Source organism: Fukomys damarensis, unplaced genomic scaffold (genome assembly GCF_012274545.1).
Source record: "Fukomys damarensis isolate Sample0158 unplaced genomic scaffold, DMR_v1.0_HiC HiC_scaffold_37, whole genome shotgun sequence".
In the NCBI taxonomy this organism is placed as follows: Eukaryota; Metazoa; Chordata; class Mammalia; order Rodentia; family Bathyergidae; genus Fukomys; species Fukomys damarensis.
This window is the reverse complement of record NW_022900949.1, coordinates 71,386,078-71,391,406: the sequence shown is the minus strand read 5'-3', so window position 1 is coordinate 71,391,406 and position 5,329 is coordinate 71,386,078. Positions and strand designations below refer to the sequence as shown.

Genomic DNA, 5,329 nt, shown 5'->3' with positions numbered 1-5,329 from the left:
GTGTTACAGAGGCCATCTTTCCTCCAGTGGGGAAGATCAGCTCCTTTGTCAAAGATGAGGTAGCTGAGTACATCTGGAGCTGTTTTTGTGTCTTCCAATCTGTTGCACTGATCCTCAGGTCTGTTTCATTGCCAGTACCATGCTGTTTTTATCACAGTGGTTTTGTAGTATAGTTTCAAATTGGGAATTGTTATACCTACTGCTGTATGTCTGTTGCCTAGGATGACTTTTGCTATTCTAGGTCTCTTTGGCTCCAAATGAATTTTTGCATTATTTTTCCTAGTTCTGTGAAATATAGTGTTGTAATTTCAATTGGCATTGCATTGAATCTGTGTAGCAGTTTTGGTAGTATGGCCATTTCCACTATGTTGATTCTTCCTACCCAGGAGCAGGGGAGATCTTTCCATTTTCTTATAGCCTCTTCGATCTCTTTTTTCAGAGTGCTGTAGTTTTCAGTGTAGAGGTCTCTTGCTTCCTTTGTTAGATTGATTCCTAGATACTTCATTTTTTTTTTTGGATGCTATTGTGAAAGGAATTGTTTCCCTAATTTCTCTCTCAGTGAGTTTATTTGTGTACAAGAAGGCTATTGATTTTTGGGTGTTGACCTTGTATCCAACTACTCCACTAAATGGTGTTGGAAAAACTGGATCTCAACTCGCCAAAGATTAAAACTACACCCTTATCTTTCACCATGCATTAAATTAAAATCCAAGTGGATTAAATATCTAAATATCAAAACAGAAACACTAAACTTGCTGGAAGATAAGTTAGGCAGAACTCTTGAAAACATTGGCATAGGAAAATACTTTATGAACAAATCCTCAGTAGCACAGGAACTAGCAGAAAGAATCAACAACTGGAATCTCACCTTTAAAAAAAGCTTCTGCACTGCAAAAGAAACCATCAACAGAATTAAGAGACAACCTATAATGTGGGAAAGAAATTTTACCAGCTGCTCCTCATACAAAGGACTATGATCTAGAATATATAAGGAACTCAAAACAACCAGCCCCCCTCAAATATAAAGACCCAATTAAAAAATTGGCATGTGAAATGAATAGACATTTCTCAGACAAAGAAGTAAAAGCAGCAAGTAAATATATGAAAAACTGTTCCACATCATTGGTCATTCAAGAGATGCAGATGAAAACAACACTGAGATTTCACCTCAACCCACAAAGAATGGCTGCTATCAAGAAATCAATCAATAACAAATGTTGGCAGGGTTGTGGGGAGAAAGGAACCCTTCTCCATTGTTGGTGGGAGTGCAGACTGGTGCGACCACTATGGAAATCAATATGGAGATACCTCAAAGAGCTGGGACTAGAGGTTCCATTTGACGCTGCCACCACTCTGCTGGGTATCTTTCCAAAAGAATCAAAAGAATCATACCACAGGGATATATACACACCAATGTTTATAGCGGCACAGTTTGTAATAGCTAAAATTTGGAAACAGCCCATTTGCCCATCATTTGGAAACTGGATAAAGAAGATGTGGTTTTTCTATAAAATGGAATACTACTCAGCCATAAAGAATGAGAAATTAGATTCATTCATAGGAAAATGGATACATATTGAGGATATACTCCTAAGTGAAATAAATAAGTCACACATGTGTAAATACGGAATAGTTTCTCTGGTTTGAAAAGCTATAATAGTACATAAGATCCTAATGAGATAATTGACCATGTGAAATGGGAAGAAAAGGGCTAAAGGTGTAGGAAAAGTGGGAAGGGTAGGGGAAAGGTAATAAGGGAAAAATATGACAAAATGAAAAAACGTAAATAAAGTGTTTATAAGTGGGGAGGGGAGGAGTGGGTGAAGGGAAGGCGCAGACAAGGGGAAAAAATTAGAACCAAGAACTGTTATGTAAAGGTACAAGATCCCAATAATGAATGTAATTGTATTGTATACCGAAAATGTACCAATAAACTCAATAAAAGAAAAAAAAAAAGGAATTGAAGTGTTACCCTACTGCAAAACTGGGTGAGAGATAGCCTTGAGAGACAGACTTGGAGAGAATGAGAGCTAGACATAGATATCTTGAGATTCTCAGCGAAGCTCAAGATCTGCCCAGGAAGATCACAGGGCCAATATTCTGTGGCGGGTGGCTGGATTTGGTGGGTGTGACCTTCAGAAGGGCTGGATCTGAAAGAGATAGAATTTAGTCGATCTTCTTGAAATTTTCAACTTCTGACTACATCCAATAGAAAAAAGTGCCTGCATGTCAATACCTAGGTTGCTTGTGTCTACACTGAAATCATAAACCTTTTTGCAATGATTCAGGGTGGTTCCTGAGCAGTTCTTAGAGTTTGTTAGGATCCAGTTCATATTTGGTTCCATTGTTGTCACCAAATTTACTACTCTATCCAAGGTAACACAGTTGGTGCTATCAATTGATTTTTTTCTGTATACCAATATCTGGATTTTCTGGCAGTCATAAACAATACTGAAGTTCATTCCTGAAAAAAAAGGCACTGGGCCAAGGAAACTGCTAATCCCAGCACAAAAAAAAAACAAAAAAAAAAACAACAAAAAATATACAAATATAATCAAAGCAATGGATCCTTCCAAAAACTGCTAACTTTTCAAAGGATAGATCAGGGAGCATTGAGCTGGGGAAAACTGTAAGTCAAGAAAAAAAAATCTTAAACTGTATCAATAGAGGTTACAAAACAGTTCGCTAAGGTGTCTGGAAAATTCACAGAAGATATAAGTAAATTATTTAGATAATTATCTAAATAAAACAAATGATCTGTGATTCTATAGAAGGCACTAACACAATTCCACTGGAGCTAAAGAAAGAAGTGCAAAACATGAATGTCCAGGCAGAAAATAATAGGATTCCATTAAAAAGTTCTAAATAAAAATCCAGGAGATTAAGAATACAGCTGATAATCTTGGCAGCAGAAGAGACTGTGAGGACAGAGTGTCAGATCTAGAAGACAGGGCTGTGGCTAGCAATCATTTAACCATAGATAACTTAATAACAGCAGGAAAACATGAAAAATAGATCCAGTAGCTGATAGTTGATTTGAAGAAGAGTAATTTTTGAGTAACTGGAATTAATGAACAATGGGAAGACAGCACAAAGAGTATAAATACCCTGGTAGAGCAATAATAGCGGAGAACTTTTCAGACAGAAAAAGAATTTAACATGCAGATAAGTGAGGCATGATCAGAAAAATCAATGCTATGATCAGAAAAAATTTCATATCATATAACAATTAAAATAACAGAAATCTAATATAATAATAGAATCTTGAAAGCTGTTAGAGAAAAGCAACTAATTACCTATAAAAGGGAAATCTAAAATATATAGACAAATCACCAATATCAATAAAACAAAAATTTGATTTTTCAAAAAGATAAAAAACTGACAAATCATTAGCTAGACTAATGAATAAAAAGAATATTCAAATAAATAAAATCATAGACAAAAAGATATGCTGACATCACTGACTTGCAAAGGATCATTAGACACTATTATGAGCATTTATATACCAACAATTTGATAACTTAGAGGAAATGAACAAATTCCTTCACACTTTAAAAAGACTGAATCATGAAGAAATGAACTTGAATAGACAAGTTCAAATGGTAATTAATAAATTTCACTCAACAATGAAATATCTTCTTATCAAGGTAAATCCTAAGTGGATTTCATGCTAAATTTAAGAACTTGCACCTATTTTCCTCAAATATTCCACAGTACTGAGAGAGAAGTAAACCATCATTCTGAGGCCAGCATTACCCTAATATCAAAATCAGATGAGAACACACACACACACACACACACACACACTATAAGCCCAATATTACTGATTAACACAGATGTAAAAATTCTTTAACAGCATTGTATGAAAGAGGAGAAGGTTTGCATTCCCCTTAACAAGGATGGAAGAGAAGAGGCCCTTGGGCCTGATAACATACATATGGTTAAGGCATTGCCACCTACTTCATGGCATCTATCCACTGTTTTATTTGAACAGAAAAACAACATGGAACATCAAAATTCTAAACATTTACATCATCCAATAAGGTTTTAGGCCTACCCAGGAAAGAGCTGCAAAGGCATACAAACTTCAGCCAGAGGCTCACTTCGTAGCATTCGTGAGTGCATACAGATCCTCGGGTGCAGCCAAGTGGTTCCGATAAGCCTGGCTGCAGGCGGATACCAGCCAGAGGCTTGGGAAATCTTGCCCACCCAAGGGGTCTCCTGAAAAAGAGTTACACAGGCACACAAGCTTTAGTCAGAGGCTCACCCCTCTACTCTCTGGTGTAGATCCTAGCCAGAAGCCTGCTCAGACAACAGGAACTGGAGATCACAGCCCAAGACAAAGGCCCTCTCAGACAAAAGGTACATAGAGGCCCCAGCAAGAGGCACACCTAGATACCATCTCAAGTGTGTTCTTGTCCCAGCCAGAAGCCTACCCAGACAATAGGTGAGCTCCGGGATCCAGAAGGCCACCATTCAGAAGCCAGAAGTTGGTGTACTGGTGAGCAGCAAAGAAAAGGCTTTTCAGTGGCCTGCTGAGAATTGGACACCACTGGGTAAGCAAAAAGTTATCTCAATAAAGGTACAGTAGGCTGCATCTGTTGAAATGAAAAGACATGGAAACAAGTCCCCAAGCCAGACTTCCAAATAGCCTAAGGCAATGCCAAAGGGAAATGAGAGACAATAATCTGATATTCAATCACCTGGATTCCCCCAAATGGCAGCGAAAGAGGACGTGGAAAATATAAAATCAGAAATAATTTCTCAGATAACAGCATAGATTGGGCCCATAGTGCAAGACATGATTAATACATCCAGAGCAGACACACATGAAAAAATAGAGGAGCTGAGGAACATGATGGAACCCAACATAGGAAACAAATGAGATCCATAAAACAAATGCAAACAGATTCCCAGGAGATTAAAAACTCCACTGAAAGTTTATGCACCAGAATGAGCCAATGCAAGGATAGAATTTCAGGTATAGAAGCTAGGATTGCAATTAGTGACCAGGAAAAGAAAAAAAATTTTAAAACTAGTATGGGGCCATGACAAATGAATCCAAGAGAAAGAAGTATATTATAAGACTGATCATAGCACCAGGGATTTAGCTCAGTGGCACCATGCCTGTCTCACAAGAGCAAGGTCCTGACTTCAATCCCTGGTACCACAGGGGGTGGGGTCTGATCAAAGTCGTCAAATGAAGAAACAGGAGAGAGTGCAAATGACATAAAGAAAAACTGTTCATAGAAGTAATGGCAGAAAACTTCCCAAGTATAAAGAAAAAAATCTTTATTTTTAAAGGACAAATATGATAGTTTTATTAGTA

The 5,329-nt window shown here is 37.5% G+C and overlaps 1 non-coding gene across 1 annotated transcript; it reads left to right on the top strand.

The window, feature by feature from the left end:
• Nucleotides 1-3,855: 3,855 nt before the first annotated feature.
• Nucleotides 3,856-3,986, top strand: LOC117284538. Its single transcript, XR_004515649.1, has one exon. It is a non-coding gene; the product is annotated as a U6atac minor spliceosomal RNA (small nuclear RNA).
• The last annotated feature ends 1,343 nt before the right edge of the window (nucleotides 3,987-5,329 follow it).